We start from the raw sequence: 8,865 nt of genomic DNA, 5'->3' as shown, positions 1-8,865 counted from the left end.
TGTAGTACTCGGCTGATTATTGACCTTTCCCGGAATAATCCTTTCCACACTAGGCGAGATCCTGCATGGAGCCCCAGTCCGAGAAAGATTGATAGTCATCTCGTGTAGCTTCCAATTTCTAATAATTGTGTCAACAGTTGCTGCCTTCTCATCAATCTGCTTGCCCATTGTCCTGTAGCCCATCCCAGCCTTGTGCTGATCTAGAATTTTGTCCCTGGTGTCCTTAGGCATCTCTTTGGTCTTGGCCATGGTGGAGAGGTGGGAGTGTGATTGATTTAGTGTATGGACAGATGTCTTTTATACAGGTAACAAGTTTAAACAGGTGCAATTATTACAGGTAATGAGCACAGAGTAGGAGGTCTTCTTAAAGAAAAACTAACATGTCTATCAGAGCAAGAATTCTTGCTGGTTGGTAGATGATCAAATACTTATTTCAAGCAATAAAATGCAAGTTAATTATTTAAAAAATATACAATGTTATTTTCTGGGGTTTTTTATCGTTAGATTCTGTCTCTCATAACTGAAGTGCACCCAACAAGATAAAAAATTATAGATCGCTCCACTCTTTGTAGTTGGAAAAACTTGCAAAATAGGCAGTATATCAATTACCTATTTTCCACACTGTAAGTATATACTGTGTATATATATATATATATATACACTCACTGGCCACTTTATTAGGTACACCTGTCCAACTTCTTGTTAACACTTAATTTCTAATCAGCCAATCACATGGCGGCAACTCAGTGCATTTAGGCATGTAGACATGGTCAAGACAATCTCCTGCAGTTCAAACCGAGCATCAGTATGGGGAAGAAAGGTGATTTGAGTGCCTTTGAACGTGGCATGGTTGTTGGTGCCAGAAGGGCTGGTCTGAGTATTTCAGAAACTGCTGATCTACTGGGATTTTCACGCACAACCATCTCTAGGGTTTACAGAGAATGGTCCGAAAAAGAAAAAAAATCCAGTGAGCGGCAGTTCTGTGGGCGGAAATGCCTTGTTGATGCCAGAGGTCAGAGGAGAATGGGCAGACTGGTTCGAGCTGATAGAAAGGCAACAGTGACTCAAATCGCCACCCGTTACAACCAAGGTAGGCCTAAGAGCATCTCTGAACGCACAGTGCGTTGAACTTTGAGGCAGATGGGCTACAGCAGCAGAAGACCACACCGGGTACCACTCCTTTCAGCTAAGAACAGGAAACTGAGGCTACAATTTGTACAAGCTCATCGAAATTGGACAGTAGAAGATTGGAAAAACGTTGCTTGGTCTGATGAGTCTCGATTTCTGCTGCGACATTCGGATGGTAGGGTCAGAATTTGGCGTAAACAACATGAAAGCATGGATCCATCCTGCCTTGTATGGAGCATCTTTGGGATGTGCAGCCGACAAATCTGCGGCAACTGTGTGATGCCATCATGTCAATATGGACCAAAATCTCTGAGGAATGCTTCCAGCACCTTGTTGAATCTATGCCACGAAGAATTGAGGCAGTTCTGAAGGCAAAAGGGGTCCAACCCGTTACTAGCATGGTGTACCTAATAAAGTGGCCGGTGAGTGTATATATATATATATATATATATATATATATATATATATATAATCAGCAGAGGCAGGACTGCATATATACATATATACAGTGGGTATGGAAAGTATTCAGACCCATGTAAATTTTTCACTCTTTGTTTCATTGCAGCCATTTGTTAAGTTAAAAAAGAGTTCATTTTTTTCTCATTAATATACACGCCCCATCTTGACTGAAAAAAAACAGAAATGTAGTAATTTTTGCAAATTTATTAAAAAAGAAAACCTGAAATATCAGATGGTCATAAGTATTCAGACCCTTTGCTCAGTATTAGTAGAAGCACCTTTTGAGCTAGTACAGCCAGGAGTCTTCTTGGGAATGATGCAACAAGTTTTTCACACCTGGATTTGGGGATCTTCGGCCATTCTTCCTTGCAGATTCTCTCCAGTTCCGTCAGGTTGGATGGTGAACGTTGGTGGACAGCCATTCCTTATCTATCTATCTAGGAAAGAAAAGGAGGTGGGAACACCATATATTTCCAGTGAAAAAGTCATGTGGGTCTGAATCTATCCATCCATCCATCCATCCATCCATCCATCCATCCATCTATCATCTATTTATGTATTATCTATCTATTATCTATCTAATGAATAATAGCACAGTAGCTTTGTGGGCAATACAAAATAAATATAAGGAAATGAGCTTTTCACTAGTGGTCAATCCATTATTATTAGAATGCTGTTGGACGTTATACTAACAATATTGTAACTATGCATGACGTAGCTGCAGGACGCCTCGCAGGGGCAGTAATGCTCTTTGATTGTGCCACATGAAACATGGCGATGATATTCCCCCGACCGTCTTCACTGCGCATGTGCAGATGTAATCCCGTTGTACTGACTCTCCTACTGGCTGTGCGGCTGGTGACTGAGAGATGAAGCGCGGTAGCATCCTAGAGATGCTGAGAATGGCGTGTATACTCACGGAATATTGATTACAGCAATGCACACCTGAGTGAGTGATCCGATATTAATACAATACACATGATATCACTTGATAATTCTAATGAGCAATATGCACTTTGTAATGTATTCCTGACTGTCACTTGGCACTTTACAGCACAGGCACTTTTATGTTGATTTATTAATGGCACATGTTATATGAGAACATGAAAACATTAGGTCATAATGTATTATGTATGACTATTGCACTAACTGTATCTTATCAATTTGTACCTATAGATACTGTATATCTGTATGCACATGTTTTTGGAAGCCGAAATGTCGCCACGCTATGTGGACCCAATAAAGTCCACCTTTAACTTTTGAAAATTTTGGAGTGCTGATTCCCATTTTTTATTCTTATTTATCATCTATCTATCTATTACCTATGTATTGTAAGTTGGCGACCAGGGGAGTCCTTGAGGGGAGATATGTGTCATCCCGGCTATTAGCTGCGGTGATGTGAGATCGGATGCATGCTCCAGCTCATATAGGGCTGAAAGAGTTATTTGGCCATTCCAGGGCCAGGTTTTACGAGCAGTCATAAGAGATGGGTGGGAATGACTGCCCACATATCCCAACCCCAGGGACGTGGTTTGGCAGATAAAATGGAGGCGAAGTGTCTCATTCAGTGTCTGGAGTTGGAGATGTGTGGATCTCCATTATATTGATCTAGAAAGGCCGTACTGGGCCCCTGGCACTCAGGGGAGGCCGCCATGACAGGGTGACGTGGGACAATAGGGAGCTCACAGGAAGGTTAGAGGGTTATAGGGTTAACATGAGCCGAGGGGAGGGATAGAGTTTTTTGAATTGAAGGGGAAGGAGGGTTCGAATAGAGGGCAAGGGGGAGGGACGTTATAAAAGGCAGTGGCCACGTGTGGGGGGCAACCATTTGGGTACTCACCAGCCAGAGAAGAGAAGCTCCGCAGTACTCAAGCGATGGATGTTGAGGCCTTGCTTCAGCAGCTCCGGATGGAAGCAGCCACACAAGGGACGGATTGGTTGCAGGCTTCGGTCAATAGCCTGCTGCAGGGGTCGGTAGCCAGAGCCTCCATCGCCTCTCCAGCAGGACTCCGGCCGCGGAGGTCCCGGCCTCCGGCGCGCCTTAGCCCTGAGGCTACCCCCCGGGTCCGGCGCCGAATACGGAGCCCCTCCAGGGACCCTCCAGCCAGGGCCGGTGGTCGCGTCCCTCCTGCTCCCCGCTCTCAGGCTGGGAGGAATCCATCTGCTAGGCGGGACCTGCATCAGGGGCCGGGTTCCCCCCCCCCCCGCAGCACAGAGACGTCGGGATCCTGGACCTGGAGCGGCGGGTGCCAGCGTCCTTGCTGGCCCTGCTCAGCGTGGAGGAACGCGAGGAGCCAGGGGGCGGGCCCCTGTGCGGCGACGTCCCAGCGGCCGGCAGCCGGCCGGCCTGTCTTCAAGCACGCCGGATGGAGCGGTGCGACGAGGATCCTCAGCCCAGGGGGCAGTGGGGGCGGCTCCGGTGAGCAGCGGGCAGCGATCGGCTGCCTCGGTCGGTGGTGATGCAGCGTCGCCGCTTGCCCGGGACATCAGGCAAGATGGCGCCGCTGCAGGAAGTGCGGCACCACGAGGAGCAGGACTTCGGCAAGATGGCGCCGGATTATGGGGCCCGGCGCCTGCGCACCAGCACCCGGGACTTCCCCAAGATGGCGGCGCCCTGTGGGGACCTCCCCAGGATGGCGGCGCTCTGCAGACTACGGCGGCAGCTCCGAGGGGCCCTGCACTTCTTGCCGGTTCGCCTGCTTCTGGCGGTGGGCAGCCGGTGAGGCAGGTTGACCCGGGAGCTGCGGAGCCACCAGCGGACGGACACAGCTTCGGATCAGCGCGCCTTCATCAGGACCCAGGACCTTCGGCTGCTGGGTTCACAGCGCCCAGGCAGCTAGGTGAGAGCCAGCAGTTCCCTACTTTTAACCCCTCTGTTGCTCCCAGTGATAGTAGGGGTCAGGAGTCATTTCTGGGGGGGGCTAGCGGGGGGATGGGTTTGATATTACATGGCCTCAGAGATTTAGCTAGAATATGGTACGGGGGCCCTCAGGGAGGAGGGTCACCTGCGGCGGCATGGTTAGGGATCGCGGAAGGGTCAGCGGGGATAGGGGGATTAACAAGTTCTGGGGTAGTACCGCACTTTGGGGGCCAAGGCACAGTGGTATCGGCTGCATTAGGGGGTAGCAGCGGTGAGGCAGAAAGGGGATCAGGGTCAACTGACACGGGAGGTCATAGTGAAGGGGCTAATAAGGATAAAGAAAATGAGGGGACGGTGCGTCTGGATGATTCCGCTAGGACTGAGGTATACGTTTGTTTTGAGGGGCCATTGGGGTCACATTTAAAGGAGGAGGTGAAAGAAAAGATCTGGAAGGGGGATTATGTCGATATTTTTTCTTTATTGCCATTGGAAAGATTTAATTTGGATAGATTACGGAGAGATGATTCTAAGAAGGAGGATGAGGAGAGGAGGAGGTACCGCCTGATCCCTCGATCATTTTCTAATTGGTTACAGGCGTTTGCCATACTAGCGAGTGTGATAGGCGAAAAGGCACCCGAAAATTGTTCGGGACTTTTTTGTTATATGGACGCGATTGGGGAGGCTTACAGGGTATATGGCGGAGTAGGATGGTTAAGGTATGACGAACAGTTCAGGCAGCGTAAAGCGGTACGACCGGGTATGCGTTGGGAACATAAGGATATAGCGTTATGGATGAGAGTTACCGCACCAGTTAGAGCGAATCAGGGATCCCAGCCATTTCAAGGGGGCGCCGGGAGTTCAGGACAGTCAGGACACTCGGTCGCACTGCAGAAGGGACTGTGTTTCTCCTTTAATGAGGGGACATGTAGGTTTGGGAGCAAGTGCAAGTTCAAACATGAATGCTCAACTTGCGGGGGCACACATGGGGCGGCTAGATGTTTCAAGGGGGGAAAGACAAGAGAGGGAGATGGTGCTGAAAAAAGGGGAGACACCAGTGCGGCTGGACGCGATGGAAGTGTATCTAAATAGATACCCCGATGTAGCAGCAGCGTCACTTCTAAGGGAAGGTTTTGGTTACGGTTTTAAAATTCCGTTTATTGAACAGGATGTTTGTTTGTCTAGGAAGAATCTAAAATCGGCGTTGCAATTTCCTAGCGTTGTGTCTGAAAAGTTACAAAAAGAGATTGATCTGGGTAGGATGGCCGGTCCTTTTCCAACGGCTCCGTTCAGTAACTTGAGGGTGTCTCCACTCGGAGTGGTCCCGAAGAAAGAGCCTAATAAATTTAGGCTTATTCATCATTTATCCTTCCCGAAAGGTCTGTCGGTGAACGATGGTATTGATCCTCAATTATGTGCGGTTTGTTATACGTCTTTCGATGTAGCGATGAATCTGGTACGGCTGTGTGGTAGGGGAGCTTTGATGGCGAAAACAGATATTGAGGCGGCGTTTCGCCTGTTACCAGTGCACCCGGAGAGTATGCACCTGTTAGGTTGTTTTTGGGAAGGCGGTTTTTTCATTGATCGTTGTCTTCCCATGGGGTGTTCGCTATCTTGCGCATATTTCGAAACGTTTAGTACATTCTTGGAATGGGTTGTTAAGGATGTATCTGGTTTGAATTCTTGTTTGCATTACCTCGACGATTTTTTGTTTGTAGGCCCGCCACAGTCTGCGGTTTGCTCGATTTTATTGCGCACGATGGAGAGAGTAGCAAAAGCTTTTGGTGTTCCTTTGGCGGCCGATAAAACCGTCGGGCCAGTGACGTCACTAAGTTTACTAGGCATAGAGATTGATTCCGTGGCAATGGAATGTAGATTGCCTGATGACAAGTTGGTTGCTTTTCGGGAGGAGGTTGAAAAGGCAGTTACCCGACGGAAGATAACGTTACATGATTTGCAATCTTTGTTGGGCAAGCTGAACTTCGCTTGCAGAATTATGCCAATGGGCCGCGCATTTTGTCGGCGTTTGTCTTTGGCGACGGTGGGAGTGAAGTCTCCCCTGCATTTCATCAGACTGTCTAAGGAGTTGAAGCAGGATTTGAAGGTGTGGGCTCTTTTCTTAGAGGAATACAATGGCAAATCTATTTGGATTCAGTCGGTTGAAAATGCGGCAGATCTAGGTTTTTTCATTATCGTAAGTGAAAAACGTGGTTTCAATCTGCAATATCGCGGTCAAACAGTAGCAGCGGAGTGGCCAACCAATTGGCGCGAACGAGGTTTGTTACAAAACCGGGTGCTACTTCAGTTGTTTCCTCGAGTAGTGGCGTTGTCTGTCTAGGGCGAGACAGTGAGGAATAAAAAGATTTGTTTCGCTTGCGAGCATGCGAATGTCGTGGAAGCCATCAACACGTTATCTTCGGCGTCTCCAGAAGTCGTTAGGGTATTGCAGCACCTGGTCTTCTTGGGTTTAAGGCTTAATTTGTGGATTGTAGCGGAGTATCAGTCAAATGGGCTTACTAATGCTGATGTTGTCCTTTTCCATTTACAGTGGGATCAATTGCAGGGGCCGAGGCCTTACTTGGACTCAGTGTGCCGGGAGTGTCCAGCGGAGCTGTGGAACCTGCCTTTAGGGCCGTGAGGGATCTACTTGCTAGATCGCTATCAGACAGGTCTTGGCTGCAATATGAGCAGGCTTGGAGGACTTGGGAGAACTGGAAGTTGTTTTATGGGTCCGGTATGGACGACGAGAGCAGATTGGTGTTGCTAGTAGGTCATGTGTGGGAATCGGGTTGGTCGGTGTCTAGAGTGAATAAACTTCTAGCTGGTCTAGCGTTCGGTTTTAAGGCTAGAGGCTTACAGGATGGGACAAAGTCATTTTTGGTGAGGCAAGTGGTAAAGGGTTTGAGAAAAGGGCAGAGGTCGTTCGACGGTAGACGACCGGTGTCTTTTGAAGTGCTGTTAACAATTGGAAGGCAATTACGGGTTGTTTGTTTTTCGGATTGGGAGGTGGTTTTATTTCAAGCGGCCTTTTCATTGGCGTTTTTTGGTGCGTTTCGTGTGGGGGAACTGGTTAGCCCTTCGAGACATAAGGGAGGTGGCTTACGGAGGGAAGACGTGGATGTTACATCTGACAAGGTGGTGGTGTTTATTAGGTCATCAAAGACGGACGTGACTGGCAAAGGTTGCAAATTAGTGTTATTCCAAGTTCCAAATTGTTCATTATGCCCGGTAACCTGCGTGGGTAAACTGCTGAGAAGAGAGGGGGTATTATCCGACCCGTTGTTAGTGCATGCAGATGGTTCTTTCTTGTCGCGCTTCCAATTTGTTACCATGTTTCGGAAGTGTTTGGTGACCGGGGGAATTTCGCCCAAAAAATACAGCGGCCATTCATTTCGGATAGGGGCTGCTACGGAAGCAGCCAGGAGAGGATTGGGAGAGGAAGTGGTTAAAAGAATTGGGCGGTGGGAATCAGAAAGATTCCGGTCTTATGTTCGCCTTGATATGGTTTAAATTCGTGGGGTCTTGCTTTCGGTAGAATCTTCTTGTACTGATCGGTGTTAATGTTTATTATCTTACAGAACATGAAAAATTGCTGGTGTGGATAATGGGACACTCATTTGTGTTCTGGGCGGCGGAGAGGGCAGCGGTTCGTCCTGATGGCCGGCAGTTGGGTTTTTCACGGGACGTCGCGACCCTGAGATGGATCGGGAAAAGGGGGATGACTTGGAGTCAATTTTTGCCCGAGTTTCACCGTTTCGCGCGTTGGGATCAGGTCCCACAAATTTTAGTTATTCACCTGGGGGGAAATGACTTGGGGAAAAGACCGTGCAGGGAACTTATAAAAGACATTAAGTTCGACATGTTGAGGTTGTGGGCAATGTTTCCAAGGGTTTTGGCGGTCTGGTCGGACATCGTCCCGCGGAAGGTTTGGAGGGGAGCTAGATCACTGGAAGGGATAAACAAGGCGAGGATCAAGGTGAACAAAGCTGTTTCGCGGTTTATGGCAAGGAATGGGGCGGTAGTGGTGCGACACATAAATCTGGAATCCGGCACGGGAGGTTATTGGAGGTTGGATGGGGTGCATTTGAATGCGGTTGGTACCGATATGTGGTGTCTAGCGGTCCAGGAGGGCATCGAAACAGCTTTGAAGGTGTGGAGGGACATAAATGGCTAAGGGTTTAGCACATTTATGTTGTGGCAGGGGGTGGTGGTCCTCGAAGTTGGTGGAGGTGGAAAATGGCGGATTGATGGGGGGGGATCTCAATAGGTCCTGGACTCCCCGGGGTGATTTGAAATCGTGAAGTGGTATCGATAATCCCGTGGAGGGGATTATTAGGGGACCCACAAACAGGTGTGCGGTTTTGGCCTGGCGGGTGGAGTTTGCCTCCGAGCTGGTGCATAGCGGCTGGGGGTAAGGCGGA

The sequence above is a fragment of the Ranitomeya variabilis genome, chromosome 2 (genome assembly GCF_051348905.1).
Source record: "Ranitomeya variabilis isolate aRanVar5 chromosome 2, aRanVar5.hap1, whole genome shotgun sequence".
Lineage (NCBI taxonomy): Eukaryota > Metazoa > Chordata > Amphibia > Anura > Dendrobatidae > Ranitomeya > Ranitomeya variabilis.
Note: the sequence above shows the minus strand (reverse complement) of the source record.